At 33.3% G+C, this 17,207-nt stretch overlaps 1 long non-coding RNA gene across 1 annotated transcript; it reads left to right on the top strand.

The window, feature by feature from the left end:
• The first annotated feature begins 11,167 nt into the window (after positions 1–11,167).
• Positions 11,168–11,631, top strand: LOC106673125. Its single transcript, XR_001341371.1, has 2 exons — positions 11,168–11,258; positions 11,425–11,631. It is a non-coding gene; the product is annotated as an uncharacterized LOC106673125 (long non-coding RNA).
• Positions 11,632–17,207: the final 5,576 nt, after the last annotated feature.

Genomic DNA, 17,207 nt, shown 5'->3' with positions numbered 1-17,207 from the left:
CACAACCGGTATTACCCCACTCTCTAAGAACAGCGAAAGAGAGTATTAGTTGCTGGGGCATGAAACAATTCCTTAAGGAATGGAATATTTCCCCCGGATGCAGGCAATCGAAGGAGTTTTTGAAGGAAATCAAACCTAAAGAAACGAAATGGTTACTCTCTAACTCTAGGAGGGGAATAAGGAGGCTGATAGGTATCCTAACGGGCCATTGCCCCTTGAGAAGACACTTCTTCATAATGGGTACTCTACCAGACCCTTTCTGCCGCTTCTGCGAAACAAAAGAAGAAACGGCTCGACACTACCTTGCAGAATGCGATAGGTATGCTAGGGAAAGATTTGATACTTTCGAAGGAGAGGACATAACCAAAACACTCCCCTGAATAAAATGGTCCACAATCCTGGGGTTTGTGAATAGGTCCAAAAGGTTTNATATATATATATATAGAGAGAGAGAGAGAGAGAGAGAGAGAGAGCAATTCTGTCCAAATTCCACTTAAGCGACTCCTTTCTCTAAGCCTAATAAAACCAATATGGTTTTCTGGCTCTCCCATCTGGTGTTCTGCATCCGCCTCGCAAATAAAAAGGATACAAACGCTGCAGAACCGTGTGTCGCCTTGGTTCGTGAGGAATGTACAGCTCAACAATGAAATCTCGTTGACATCGGTAGAAGACGAACTAAAGAAGAGATACCCGATGCTGGTTGCCAAAGCTGACTCTCACCCGAATCCGGCAATTGCACAAATTCCAGCGAATATGCCTCCATCCCGCCAACAAAAACGGCTAAAAAGAAAGCATCATGCGGACTACAGATTGCAAATATGTGTTAATGTAAATAAGTGCTAGTGTAAACGTGCGCCTGATGTTACATTATTATAGATTTAAAAAAAAGTAGGTTAATTTATTTACTAATTCTCAAATTATTATACTCAAGTGAATTATTGTGTGGACTGCCATAGGGCAAGACCCACCCTCAAATGCCATGTTAATCACACTTTTTGAGTGTGCTGTATGTCAGTAGGTATTAGCAAAACATAATGTGTACGTACACAAAAGTTAAACAAAATAATTTTAAAAAAACAAAAAACATTCCAAGTTAACAATTATAATTCAGGCATTCACGCACAAATTCCATAATGCTTCTCGTTCAAATTTTTCGATTATAAACAGAAATTTGAGACCAATCCCTGTAGTTTTAATTTATTTTGTCACTTTTTAAATTTATTTAAATTGGGGGTAGCACAGATGATTGGACAGACGCCTGTTTGCTGCTGATTAGTACGCAGACGTGAAAAGAAGACAAAGAATTTAGAAGGTTATATACATATATATCTGTAATTCTAGTAGATTAAATAGATATAAAATTATTGTTCGTTATTTATTTAACAACAATGATGTTTTTATACAATTGTATAACAGCTTTCATGCATTTGAAACAATTTATTACTGTAAGATTTTTTTAATTATTCTTTTCTAATTTCATGAAACCCCAAGTGCTTAACAAAATAAATATGAGGCGAATCTTAGTATATAAAATGAGTTTTATCAATTATTTTTTAAAGAAGAATACGTAAAATATCTAATTGCGATAGCATAATGATGTTTTACTAAAGTGCCATACTGTATTAAATAACATATGTTATTTATATATCATATTGTTAATTAAGCACACATCAAGACTGAAAGAGTTATTTATAAAAATGTGTCATTTAATATTTGCTCTCTATTTGTTACAAACCGTTGTCACTCTAGACCTGCGTCATTACATGAATGGTGTCGCCTTTATTCAAAATTCCGCCTTGAAAAAAAATTGTTCAGGAGTAGTTGTATCAGAAAGAGCAGTTTTAACCACTTGTAATTGCCTCGGAAATTTCAAGACAGTGTGCGAAGGAAAAACATTTCAACAATTTATGTTCACGCCTACCAGCGTAAGGTCATTGAAAATCACGCTCCCGTCCCAAGAACAGACGTACAATGTTATTTCAAGCAGGACCCACGATTACTGTTCCCCAATAGAGAATGCTAAAATTTACATTTACGACCTTGGTGTTGTAACTTCCAAGAATTTTCTTGAAGGTTCTGTGGCAGTTCCAACCAACGTACCTGCCACTGGCGGAAATCTTTTTTGTCTTTTCATACTGAAGAATTTTTCTCAAAAACGGGCTGAATGTGTTTACCGATGCACATCATTATGTCCTTATACGTACTGCATGAAAGAAAAATATGTCGAGTTGTGCGCCGACAATGTCAAGGAAAGCGTACTGAACTTTGGATTATCCTTCATTCCCGAAAAAAGTGTTAGACAAGCTATAAAGGTTGAAGGTTTTCCTTTATTTTGTTATTATACTTCATCCGAAATCTACGCTTGTGGGCTCGTTAGTGAATTAGTCCATCATAGTTGGACGCGTATCAAACCGGATAACAAGTTTTATGCAATGTTTGAAACAGGCAAGTCCAACAATGAACCTTTCCCTTCCTCCTTGATAGTCGTCACTCTTCTATTCAGTCATTTTCTTTTTTATGCCCGTTAAAATGTTATAATTCAATGTTCGAACATCAATAAACCATATGTTTTATATAAAAACGTTAGAAAATCTTGCATAATATGGTATCCCATGGTGGAAATTGAAGAACTAAATTGAAATAAAACATTATTTCCATAAATTGTTTTAATTTTTAATCACATGGTATTTGTTAAGTTTGTTAAAAGAAACATGTCTTATACGATACACTGACAATTGCTGCTGACCACGCAAAACATTGAAAAAGTTATACAACTATTTCTATCGAATATGTGTGGTTTTAATATTAAAATGTTTATATTTATTTTCAATCAATGCATTCTACAGACTAGCTGACACGCATAAACCTGGTAGGTTACCTTCTTATCAGAGGTTTTGTTTACTTATTACTAATTACAGTTTTGTTTTATTTACATTTATGTAAAATTATTTTTGTATATTGTGAACATGTTTTTATACTGTTGACAAATATTGGTGTTATATTGTTGAATGTTGAAGTTATTCTAATCTATATTCATATTATTGTTTTCCAACTCAATTTTGCATTATAAATATCGTTTATATCAATTGCAACTAGTGATAATATTAAAAATTAATTCTACAAAATTTCCCATTAAGCGTGGAAATACTTAACCTGACATACTTGTAGATGTATTGGGTTTGCCTAGATGTGCGCCGTAATTTACTTTAATATACTAACATTTTTTTAACATCCACAAATTGTTCGGTTTATTGCACATAATTATTTTTTCATATTATTTACTTAAGATATTAAATGTTCTATAATAATTTAATTACTTGTTTCTACAATTTATACACTATGTGTTTGTATTTAGTGGCCGTTAATTAATGACTATTTAGAGATCGTGAGATGCGATTTGATGCGATGTAGGTTTAGAAAAATATTTTATCTTTCTGTATTGAGATCATCTCAAGGGCTCAAAGTGTGTGTTTTCTGTGCAGATGTGTCACTTTTTGGGTGAATACTCTCAACACGACACTCAACAAAGACATCTCTACACAGAAAACACACATTTTGAGCATTGGAAATGATGAAAGGAAATATTTTTCTAAGCCTACATCTCACCAGAGAGCATATCACCATCTCTATATAATCATTTATACACAATGATAAATGTGCCTTTTTTATGTATATTTTAGCTATTTTCCTACTTTATATACGATATTGTTTAATACTCATATATAATTTTTGGGGGGTATTTTTTATTTTATTTTACATGCCCACGTCTCGTACGTAAACTGTTATTTGAGGGATGGATTAACGTAATCGAAACTAGACATGTGCTCTTAAAAGTGGGCATATTAATGATTTCTCTGATAAAAACACATCAGGGGAACCTGGCCATTAGGAATATTGTATAATTGAAAAAAATCCTAATCAATTGACTGAATCACATGCAATGAATTGTTTGTCATGCCAAAAATTGATGTTTTATAAACTTAAATCATTATAGATAAATACAGAAAAATGTATATACTCCAATAATTATAAATATTATTGTGTTACAATTATATGAAGAATACTTCATTGTTTTAAGTAATATTGCTGAATCAAAATCATGTGTCTATTGGACCAGTCTGTCTAAGAATAACCATTTAAAAAAAAGGTAAATATTTCCAAGGGAATTAAACACAAAATATAGTTACTAACAGTCGTGAAAGTATATAGCTTTATATTATTGTAGAGTGGCTCAACGGGTGCATTTTAACTGTTGCTTAAGATATTTTATTTATTAAATCAAATTTTTCTAACAGCACACGATAAATACAAAACCTTTTGAATCGCTTACTGATTTTTAAAGTAACATATCAAAACATTGAATTATAACAGATTTATTAGAACGTTAAATTAAAAGTAAAATAATTTAAAAGAAAAGCGATGACTAGGATTGAAGGCTGACGATCATGATTAGCTTTGCCTCTTTCTAACATAGAATAGAATTTGTCGTTAGGTAAGAAACGAGTCCAACTTAAATGTTTTCTTTGACTCACAATCCCACAAATGAAAAACTCTTTGTCTGAAACAAAACAAAATATTGGACTGCCTGGTATCAACTGTTCAAAATTGGGGTTATCTGCGACATAAATGTAAGATAAGCCCGTAGATTTTTTACTGAATTCCAAATCTTCTTGGCACCGTTTGACATCACTTGCGCTTTCACAGGCCGTAACTTGTCCATGCATCTGGCTAGCACAATCAATGTATTTACGTAAATCCTCTTCATATAAGAAAAAGCAAATGAGAGTTAGTTCGGGTGTCCATACTTTCGGTCGGATTGTAATTTTATTGTTAAACTTCTTTTTCGAAATTAGAAGCCCGAAATCGAAGTTGTAAAGTTCAGTAACCCCGACCGGAGAGCAATAATCGTGGACCTTGATTTCAAGAACATCGTACCTGAACTGCCCCGGAATAATGATTTTCAGTTCGTGTTCATTGTAGGGCGAGTACATAATTAAATCGAAATTGTCCCCTTCCTCAAGCTTCTTGAATTTTCCAAGACAAGTACAGCTGGTCAAAACCATTTTCCGCGTAATAATTCCTCCTGAACATTTTATTTTCTCGGCAGAATTCTCAATCTGGACTATACTATTTTTCAAATAATGGATATCTTGAGATAGAATAGTGTGAAGGAGCAAGGAGGTAGAAACTATAAGTAGAAACATTTTTTGTGTCAATTATTTCAAATGGTATGCAATCCAATATTTGTACCATATGTTATTTAATCTAATCTTAATAATTTAACTTTTCGAATAAAGATTGCAAGCGATCAGCTGGCCAGTCAACATCTCAAGTTATTAATATTTTTCCTAGTGATGAACCTATTTTTTTTCTTTCTTCGTGTAAATAGTGTACATTGTTAAGTTAATAATCAAGAAAAAAATCTGCGCCGGTATCCTGGCAATGATACAACAACAAAAAATAAGTGAGAATAATTTAATGGGGAAATCCTTACAATTCTTTCTTAGTTAAACAACGACCAGCGATGAAGTCGCTCGCCAAAAAAAATCCTACAACTAAACAGCACTCTTCTCAAACTTCAGCATCGAATTGCTATGACACAGCCCTTGAAACAGACACTTCTGACACAGCCTCGCAATTTAAACAAGTCACCCTCCGTAAAAGAACATTTTAAAAAAACAATCAGAGCCAATCACTATCACCGAAAAATAAAATGAAAAAAAGGACACCACAAAGATAGATAACGATCTGAACGTCGCCAAACCCCACCAAACAAACGATGCGGCTCAAGAAAATGCACAATCCGTTAAACCACCTACAGACAAATTTTACAACACGACTTTCATTGTTTTCAATTAAAAGAATACAAATGTTTCAGAATCGTCATACGAGGATTACATCCTACAACGCCAACCGACGAAATAAAATCTAAAATTTCACAAAACTAGGATTTGGTGTTAAAAAGGGTACACCAAGTACAGCACCCCATCACCCGGTCTGGCTTACCTCTGTTCTTTGTAGATTTTATACAATATAAAAAAAACCCTGACCATCCCTAATCAGTACAATCAAAAATCCTTCCACTGCTCCCTTCTATGTATCCAATCTTACCATTCACAACGAATTTAGCATCCAATATGTCCTTGAAGTAGTGAAAAACCGATCCAAGAAGCTTCACAAACAATTAGCCAGACTCAGAAAACCTGTCAGAAAGGTTTTATGCCGCAATCTTACAAATAATCCTCTCCGAGCTGAAGCATCAATAGCCTCGCGACCTCCTAAGTGACAGTGAATAACAGTGAATGAGGCTGCTTATATAAAGGAGAGCTAATGAAAAGTTCCTTTCTTTCTGTTTTACGTATATGTTTTGCGTTAATTTTTTTGTTTTCTTTTTGTTTTACGCTGGAAATTAAGCCCAAATATTGACGCATATGAAAGTAAATATAGAAGAGAAAAAATTTAATTTTGAAAAGGGTAGTGGATTAATGCGTTCAGTGTCTTGTATCGGTCTGGTCCCACTTCAGAGCCACAAAAAATTCGCACCTCTAGTCGGTTTCCTTTCTTTATAAATAAAATACATTATTTAAAATGTATATTAGATTACTTGTATTGTTATAAATTCATAATCAATTTTTACCTACAATTTTATTTTATATAAAAGACACAAGGTCATTCAAAATATGTGTTCCATTAGTTTTATTATTATTATTATTTATTTGTTTGACAAGATATTTTCTAACAATAAGAAATTTGCATACATATGTGTTTTTGAGGGAAAGTGGCGGGGCCCTATGCATATCCTCTTTTGCATATCTCCATTTGTGTACCATACCTCCTGAAAAATATTATTGTCGATGTTGATGGGAAAATGTTCACGAAAAACCCATTAACTTTTACTATAGCAAATCCTTTGCGTTAACAAATCGTTACAGTATTGTTCAGAAACTGGAAGAACTAATTATTAATTTTAAGAAGAATAACAGTTATAACAAATGTCAGCCAAAATATGTAGTAATTTAGTAAGTTGGTCTAATATAGTACATGAATATTTAGTTTAAAATAAATAAATAAGTTAGTTTAAATAATTATAAATAAGTTAGTTTAACAGATTAGTAACAAATTGACAAATTAACAAGTTAACAGTGTAATAAATTAACAAATCAGTAGGTTAGTGGTTAAATATTTTCATAAGTTATTAAGTAACAGTTAAATAAGTGAGAAGGTTGAGATTCTGGAGGATAAAATATGTTTTATTCTCCTGTGCTTCCAAGATCTGAGATAATCATATGTGCCGATTGAAGCACATACGGAGTTTTCGCTGTAGGCTTTTTGAGAAAAAAAATTTTGGGTCCTGAATTTTAATTCCACCTTAATCCATGGCATTTGAACTAAAGCATGCAGGTCTGTGAGCCTTGTGTAACGTGGGGACGAGGTGGCTAGTCCAGACTAGGTTCCATTAGTTAATTTTTACTGTGTACAGCTAGTATCTAGCTAATTTCTACTCCGACGGCAAGAATGGTTACGTTTTCTTTTATAATATAAATATTCAAGCAAATATACATTTTTTATTAATTACATGAAGAAAAAATTTATCTTTTTAAAAGGTAAACTCAGTTATGGCTAAGGGAAACCATATTATCCAATATTTTCTAACGTTTTTATATAAAACATATTGTTTATTGATGTTCAAACATTTTAATTTTGTTGTTTCAAATATTACATAAAAGGTGTTGTCCGGTTTGATTCGCGTCCAACTATGCTGGACTAATTCACTCCCGAGCTCACAAGCGTAGAATTCGGATGAAGTATGAGAACAAAATATTTTAAACTTTTTTAATACTTGTTTCAGAAATGAAGGATAATCCAAAGTTGAGCATGCTGTTCTTGACGTTGGCGGCGTACAATTTCAATTTTTTTTCTTTCATACAGTACGTATAAGGACATAATTATGTGCAGCGGTAAGCACAATCAGTCCGACTTCGAAAAATATCACTCAGTATGAAAAGACAAAAAAGATTTCCGCCAGCGGCAGGTACGTTGGTTGGAACTGCCACAGAACCTTCAAGAAAATTCTCGGAAGTTACAACAACAAGGTCGTAAATGTAAATTTTAGTATTATCTATTGGTGAACAGTAATCGTGGATCCTGCTTGCAATAACACGGTACTTCTGTACCTGGCACGGAAGAATGATTTTTAACGATATTAAGCTGGAAGGCATGAACGCACGTTGTTGAAATGTTTCTTCTTCGTAAATTGTCTCGTAATTTCCAAGCCAATTACAAGTGGTTAATACTGCTCTTTCTGATACAACTACTCCTGAACAATTTTTTTCAAGGCGGAATTGTGAATAAAGGGGACAGCTTTCTTGTACTGACGCACGTCTGGAGTGGCAACGGTTTGTAACAAATAGAGAGCAACTTTAGAAATTAAATGACACTTTTTTTAAATAACTCTATTCATTCTGTTGTACTTAATTGACAATATGATATTTAAGTAACATATGCCATTTAATGTCGCAACTTATATATTTTAGATATTCTTGATAAAAAATAATTGCTAAATTTATTTTTTATAATAAGATTCGCCTCAAATTTATTTTTTGAATCAGTTGAGGTTTCTGCTCATGAAATTATAAAACAATAGTTTAAAAAAACTTACAGTAATAAATTGAAATTCAAAAGAATTGTTATACAGTTGTATAAAAACATAATTGTTTTACATTAAAGGCTTTTGAAGAGTAAATAAAAATCATTTTATACTTGTATTTCATCTACCAGAATTACTGATATATATGTATATAACCTTCTAAATTCCTTATGTCTTCTCACGTCTGCGTACTAATCAGCAGCAAAAAGACGTTTGTCCAATCATCTGGCGTACCCCCAATTTATACTATTTATCCGAATCTCGTAACGAATTATCGTCTAGATTTTTCCAGACTTAGACTTCCACTGATCAACAGTGATTCAGAGTAGTCGACCAGTTATCCTCCTCACTAGAAAACAAACAATACTGCTCAGCCGTATTTCTGGACGTTACGGAAGCATTTGACCGAGGGTGGTACTCCGGCCTCCTTATAAGTTAAAACGTATCCTCCCTCATACTATCGTCTTATCCCGACGTTCTACCTCAGGATCGATGGTTTAAAGTAAGTAATTCAAAACGGGCTATTCACACGTAAGAATGAGTATAACACAACCTTCGCCTACCACACCGCAATCTTATCAGCACACACTCATCCTATCCTAGCTACAGAAGCTCCAGGGTTCCAACATCTGAACCTTATTACCGACTATTGCACTCGGTGGAGGATCAAGGTGAATAAGCCAAAGTTACGTTTATGCTCAAACGTCAAACCTGCCCACCAGTGAACATTAACAACGAGATAATACCGTCATCAATCCAAGTCCGCTACTTTGGGATTTACTTAGATAGCAGACTTACATGGAACCTACAAGATTTGAACGACAAGAACTTTACAAAAGATATGGACAACTCAAAAACTTACTAGGACCAAAATCAACACTAAGCACGGATAACAAGTTAACCATTTAAAAAAAATTCATCACACGTATTTGGACTTTCGGAGTCGAACTGTGGGACTCTGCCAAATCCAAGTATTGTATAAGACATGTTTCTTTTAACAAACGTAACATTTCCCATATGTTGAAAAATTGAAACAATTTATGGTTTAAGTTTACTTCTTTAATTTCCACTCAAGGTCAACTCCTTTAAATTGAAAAAGTGGGAAATTAAAAATAATAAATATTTGTTAAAACTACAAGGATTGGTCTGAAATTTTCTTGGATAATAGAAAAATTTAAACGAGAAGCATTTTGGAACTTGCCTGAATGCTTGAATTATAATTGTTTAACTTGGAATGTATAAAGGATTTGTATTTTATATTTATAAAATCAATGTTTTAAAAATCAATTATATATTTTTTGTGCTACGTCAAAATCAAATAACTTGTGAGAAACGTAATGACTATCACTGAAGGTAGGTTCCCGTAGAGATTTGTCTCCATCTAAATTAGTAAAAATTTTGTCGCCCGGTAAACACCGCGTCCAGCTTAAATAAAATGTTTCACTTAAAATGCCACAAATGTATGATTTTGTAAGTTCAGAGTGACAAAAGACAGGATTTCCCAGATTCATATTGCGAAAGTCACCGTCTTGTGCTTCCACAACGAAGGATAAACCGAAGTTTTCTAGGCTGTACGCCACTTCATCATGGCACTCTTTTAGGTGACTGTCTTCTTCGCAGACCTATATTCTACAAACTGAACTGATTTGGCAATGAACCACTTCCTGATCTGACAGATTTCTATATAGCTATACAATTTTCGCAACGTATATTTTGTACCTATAGCAATAAATAAAATATGAAAAAACTTGCGATAAAAATGAAAACAATTTATGGCAATAATGTTTTATTTTGTAATTGGGTCTCTGTTCAATAAATTTACGGCAACGTTAGCAGACGCTCCTTCAATACCATTGCAAACGGGAGAAGGAAAAAATTGCTCAGGAGGAATCATAACAGAACGAGCAGTTTTACCCTCAGGTACGTGTCTTGGAAAATTCAAGAAACTTGAAGTTGGAAGGAAAGCTCATTTTTTTATGTTTGCGCCGTACGGTTTAGATTAATTTACAGTTGGAAGTTCCCATTCAGCCAGACATGTTGTTGACTTATGACGATCACATACCGCAACTACACTCTTCAAATGAACACTGTTGAATTGCACAAATTTATCTTTTATTCTATTAAATTTTGATATAGATCAAACAGACAATAAAAGATCAATATTTCTTACGTTTATGTATGGTGGAGCAGCCAGTGTTGATTGCTGTGTTAAAACGATCATCGTCAACATAGTTCGCCCTTTCTTCTTCATTTGTCTTCACTGTTAAAACTACACTAAATTATGTAAATCATATTAACATATGATTTGTTTTACAAGGAAATTACTTCTTTTTATTAATAAATCCCTATGAAACACATGCTGCAATTTTCTTTTGTTTTATTCCACCTGCTGGTCATGAAAGGGGTCAAATGATATACATTGTCTTATGAAAAACGTTCTTAACATAGTTGAATTACAGGAGACCCATTGCAAATGTTTACAAAAAGTTCTGACGGGAAAAACTGCTCAGGAGGAATCATTACAGAACTAACAGTTTTACCCTCACGTACGTGTCTTGGAAAATTCAAGAAACTATAAGATGAAGGAACGTTCACTTTTTGTGTTTGTGCCGTAAGTTTTGAACAAATTACAGATCCAAATGTTAAGAAGGTCAAGCAATTGTAAACCTATCGCAGTTCACGATTACTGGTCTCAAAATTTATAATATTGAGCTTCATTATATACTGGACGAGTCTGCCGTTGAATTCTGTTTCAAGGTCGTTCTATATGTTTGCAGAAGATGAAGTATTTTTTTATTATAATGCTGATTATCTTGTTTCGACAACTGAAGGAAAATTCACAGAATGAAATTACACTATTTTCTACAACATAAACAGAATTATGAGAAAAACCAAAGAAAGACCAAGAACTCAAGACTGCGGTGGATTACCAGCCTGATTACAGTGGGGCAATAAATTTTCATAATAAACGCTGTTCACATATATTTCTTTATTTTATATATTTGATTGGTAAACTTTAATATATATCACAGAACTGAGGAATTAGATTGACGAAAATTTAAAAGTTAACATTATTTCGATCTAATCTGGCATGGAGAATGCTCTGGATACTCAGGGGAGGAAGCGACCTACCGTGTACGTACAAAATTCCACTATTTCACACCTACGTTCTTCGCTTTAAAGTTCTACTTGGTCAACAGGTACTTTATGTTTTATGGATCCTCTCACTATCCTTTGTACAAAGCCAAGGATATTGGTCCGTTACTGCTTATTCTTTTCAATCCCTACACCATTAATCTAACAAACAACAATGATTGTTGATCCACCTCGTTATCCTTCCATCTTCAACTTCGAAACCCTCAGACAGCTACATTTCTTTAGAACAATTGGTCGTTTCGGAATATCGAAGCAGCCTTCACCCTACTAAACCCGATACCAGCAGTATATTGGGTTGAACTTATAACAATATTTTTTTAATAACAAATCCTTTGGGTTAGGATAAGCTAATCCCCCATCCGCAAGTTTCGAGCAGAGCTGGTTGAGACCCGGAAGGACTTTTATCTCAACGTGGTCAAAGACATACATTTTTTTAAATTGTCATTGGCAATTAGATACATATGTCAGTGATCAATTCTATTATTTTTTTAAATTGTAATATAGTTATTTTAAAAGGTTACTGTTTTAATTTATTTGGGTCAGATCCCGATTTTTCTTTTTTTAATTAAATTGTTTGAGTAGTGGCACTAATATTTGTTCATATTTGCTCGAAGTGGAAAGGATCCTCGCAAAGATCGTGACAAACTTCATTGAAAAGATTAAAAAAATAATTTATATCTTAAAAAAAGTTAAATTGGCAATGTTTTTACTAGTGTCTACGAAAGTAGTAGCAATAGCCCTTGTAAGAAAAAATTTGTTAAGTTTTTTTTAGTTTGAAGAGTTTTTGAGGAAACCATATGGAAGTTGACAACCTCACAAAGGCAGCAATTGTGCTTTTCACCAAGAGGAAGAAGTTCATCACCAAATGAACAGAAATAATTACAATGAATTAAGGTTTTTAGTTGAGATAAAAAAGTCAATGGTACGAGAGGGATTCGAACCCGCGATCTTCGGCTTGATACGCCGCTGCTCTACCACTTGAGCTATCGTGACCTCGATCCACTCGGACACCAACTTCTTATCTCAACCGCATCTTTTGAATTTCCCTCCTTAAGTATTAAGTTCACGCGATTACCGTTGTTGGCAATAAAAACTGTCATGATTCATCGATATTGTCTTTTGTTTGTCCAAGGCTTAAGCGAAAACACAATATTTTAAAAATCCAACTGCACTACCGCCAAAACAATACCCCTTTTTGAGTTGTGACACTTTTCTTGTATATATTGACTCTCATTAATTTAAATTAGTTTGTTTTTCTTGCCTCTAACCATACTGGTGGTCAATGAATGACAGTAATGATATTTTCTTTGTGATAGTAACAGCATAGAAACTTGAAAAACAAGCATGAATATCCATTGAGTAACTTTTACTAAGATTAATTTTGACTCAAACGAATATCCTCCTGGAGTCAGGGCTAATTTTTTTCTATCCGTTTTCCTATCCTTTGACGCAGTTCTTCAACTGGGTTTTAATTGGCGTAGGAGCTGTATTTTAAATGCCTCCACAGAAAATAGTCAAGGGGAGTTAAATCGAGTGACCGAGGAGGACATGAGGTCTTATCCACCTATCCAGGAAGTGACGATTCAAATAACGTCTCACCTGCAAAGAATCCATCAAGCCGGAAAATCATTCTTCGTCGTTGATGCAAAGGAACATCATCTAATAATTGTTGGTAAAACCTCCCTCAAAATATTGAGCAACTGAGCACCATTGAAATTATTTTCATAGAAATAACGCCGAATTAATTTGTTACCTACAGTGATGTCATTTATCGTGAGGCCGAATTTTTTATTCACCGAATCCTTGAAAAAATGAATAATCCGGTTTTTAGAATTTTTCGACTTGCTTCACTTTTCTTGTGGGTGTGCGATATATACTTATACAAAGAATGAAAACTATTATTGTTAAAATCTAAATTTCAAATTGTATTTCGAGTACTGTGATTAACAGGACTGTTTAAATTTTTAGTGGTAATAAAATAATAACATATTGCATTAAATAGCATCATATGTGAGAATAAAATATTTTATAATCTGGTAGTCAATTAAATAAACATCAGTGAATTGAGTTAGAAGAATTGTGTAGAAATGAAAAACCCAATATTTTCTGTATTACTTGCTGCCTGGTTGCTGCAAACTGTTCTCACTGAGAACGATACTATTTTCAAAAACGTTTTAACCGTTATTAATTATCTTGCCTTTGAAAAAAATTGTTCAGGTATAATTGTATCACCAAAATCAGTCCTAACCGCTTGTAATTGTCTTGGAAAATTCAAGAAGACGGAGGTTGGAGCAACTGTTCAACAGTTCATTTTTACGCCGTACAGGGCTGCTGATTTGACGATCACAATTCTTGCTTGGAATCACGAGTACGCCGCTGTGGCAATCAAAGTCCACGATTTCTGTTCACCTTTGGCTAATACCAAACTTCTCAACTACGACATTGGGCTTTTATTTTCTGAGAGGTTGTTCAACTATCAATTAGAAATCCCAACAAACGGATATGAGCCTGGAAGTCAATGCTTTCTGCTGTATGACATTGACCAACGAAGATACACCGATTGTGAGTTTCATTGCAAAAGTGGTGCAATTTGTAAAACATCCGCGTGTGATACTGACAGTGAAAAAAGGGAGTGCCTTGCAGACCTAACTTACAGTTTGGAATACTTCGGTTTATCCTTCATTTTGGCAGCAAGTGATAATGACTTTCGCAATATGAATCCGGGAAATCCTGTCTTTTGTTACACTGAAGTTACAAAACCATACATTTGTGGTGTTTTAAGTGAAACTGTTCATTTAAGCTGGTTACGAATTTCACCGGGCGACAATTTTTTTACGAATTTAGCGGAAGGCAAATCCATACACGGTCATCTACCTTCAGTGATACTCATTACTCTTCTCTTAAGTTATTGGGCTTTAGAGTAGCAATAAATACATAAATGTGATTCATTTAACAGTGCGTTTTTTTAATTAATATAAAATACAAACGGTTTGTATACCATGTTACACAATTATGATAATTCAATGAATGATCCATTCTCGATCTTAGCCCGAGTTTCTTTAACGCTTCTCGTTCGAATTTTTCCAATAGGAAAGAAAATTTGAGAGGAATTCTTGTAGTATGACTTTAATGTGTTTTCACTAATCAATAAAGCCTGTTTAAAATAAACTTTTCAAAAAGATTTGACAACCAAGATAACTCATTTTAGTATTATGGGACGTATTTTTTAAAGAAAATTTTAATCCTTCCATGTGTTATATTAGTTTATTGCTAATTGTTTTATGAAGCAGTATACACTTCTTACTGCAGTGTAATAATATGTATACTTATTTCAGAACATTATAAAAAATTATAAAATGATTTGCGTTTACTCTTCAACAGCTTTTTCTGTAAAAAGACGATATTTCTATTCAACTGCAAAAGTTTGTCAGTAAAAACCGTTTGAAACAATTAATTACAAAAGATTTTTTTACCCATAGTTTTATAATTTATTGAGCAGAAACCCCCAAGGATTTAAATAAAATATATATCAGTTGAATATTAATAAAATAAATTTAGCAATTTTTTTTACAAAGATGTCTAAAATATCTAGTTGCGATATCATGATATTTTACTAAAGTTCCATACTGCATTAATTAACATATGTTATTTACATATCATTTTATTAATTAAATATACATAAGACAAAAAAAATGTTTCATTTAATACTTGCTCTTCACTGCTACAAACGTTGTCACCCTAGAATTGCAGCAAAACATAAAAGCTGTCGCCTATATTCAGGATATTCATATAATTCAGAAAGAGCATTGCACCGATCTGTAACTGTTATCGAAATTTGAATAAACTTGACGAGGAAGGAACATTTCAATATTTTACTTCAAGCTGTCCAAAGATGTAAAATAATTGACAATCACGCTTTGGATGCCGGAACAGAAGTACCATGTTATTGCACGTGGTACTGACGATAACTGTTCAGCAATAGATACTACTCAAATTTACACCTGCGACCTTGACCTTATATCTTATAAAAGTTCGCTTAACCACAGGCCTGTACATCAAAAGTAAATATAAATTTAATAAAATATTTATATAAATGAATAATTAAAAAAGAAAAAGGATAATGTTAATAGGAATTTTATTGACAAATATATACATTATATACCTTGGTTTATTGGAGATGAAATGTCCTAAATGTCGGGGCTTAAGCAACCTCCAACTTTTGTGTGTAACCTTATCCCAAATGTGTTGCCAAATCTAGTTTCGACACTTTGCCCCTCAAATCCTGGTTGGATCTATAGCTTCTGTATATATTCACATAATCCAACAATAGCGTCTATAGGCAATAAGTTAAAAAATAAAAAGTCATCTAATATAAATAAAACATACATTCTATAAAAAAAGAAAAAAGTTAAGTTCTGGCAAAAGTAAACAAAGTCAGTAAAAGGTTTTAATTCAATAATTTTGTACATTGGAGACAATATTTTTTTAAACAATTAATATCGCATATAATGTCTTCTGTTAGCTAAAACCTCCGTGCACTTGTTAGGTATACAGTATGAGAAGTATTTTTGCCTAAATTTTTTGGGGGATAGAAGGGGGGTTGGTCGGATTTTCGGTATCACCCATATCCCTAATGTTATTTTAACTTGTAACAAACGGCTATTAATCCTGTGGATCTATTTTCTAGCTTTTGTACGTGTGTGTAATCCGTGTCGCATGAACTTGGACCTCTGAATTACGTTCGACCCGTTTCTGCGAGATTTTCGACGTTGAATATTTTAAGATTAAAAAAAATTCCTTGTAGTAATTATATTACATAAAATTAAAGTAGACTAATACTATTAAATAATACACGTAAAAATATACACAAAATTAAGCCAATTAAAAACACAATGAATTGACATGTATTTTTTTCGGATATAGGGTAATTAAATGAATATGGCAGAGTGCGGGGTGCTTCTCCTCAAATAAAGAAAAAGGAATGGATACCAAAAGAGAACCCCAAAAAAATCTAATAGGAGAGTTTATTAATAATACCTTAAAACTATTTACAATATATACACCAAAATCCCATACCATCACCACTCTTTACCTAATCTTCCCAATCACCAAATGAACAGAAATAATAATTACAATTAATTAAGGTTTGTAGTTGAGATAAAAAAAGTCAATGGCACCAGCGGGATTCGAACCCACGATCTTTGATTAGATACGCCGCTGCTCTACCACTTGAGCTATCGTGACCTCGATCCACTCGGACACCAACTGGAACATCCCATCCCCACCTTCTGAATTTTCCCTCAATTTTGCCATTTTTCAATTTGACTTTTTTATCTCAACTAAAAACCAATTGTAATATATTAATTGGTCAAGCGGACCACGAAATTAGTGAATGGAAAGAAAT

This window comes from Cimex lectularius, unplaced genomic scaffold (assembly GCF_000648675.2).
Source record: "Cimex lectularius strain Harlan isolate CLEC.00 unplaced genomic scaffold, Clec_2.1 scaffold205, whole genome shotgun sequence".
Classification (NCBI taxonomy): domain Eukaryota; kingdom Metazoa; phylum Arthropoda; class Insecta; order Hemiptera; family Cimicidae; genus Cimex; species Cimex lectularius.
This window is presented reverse-complemented; position numbering and strand designations above follow the sequence as displayed.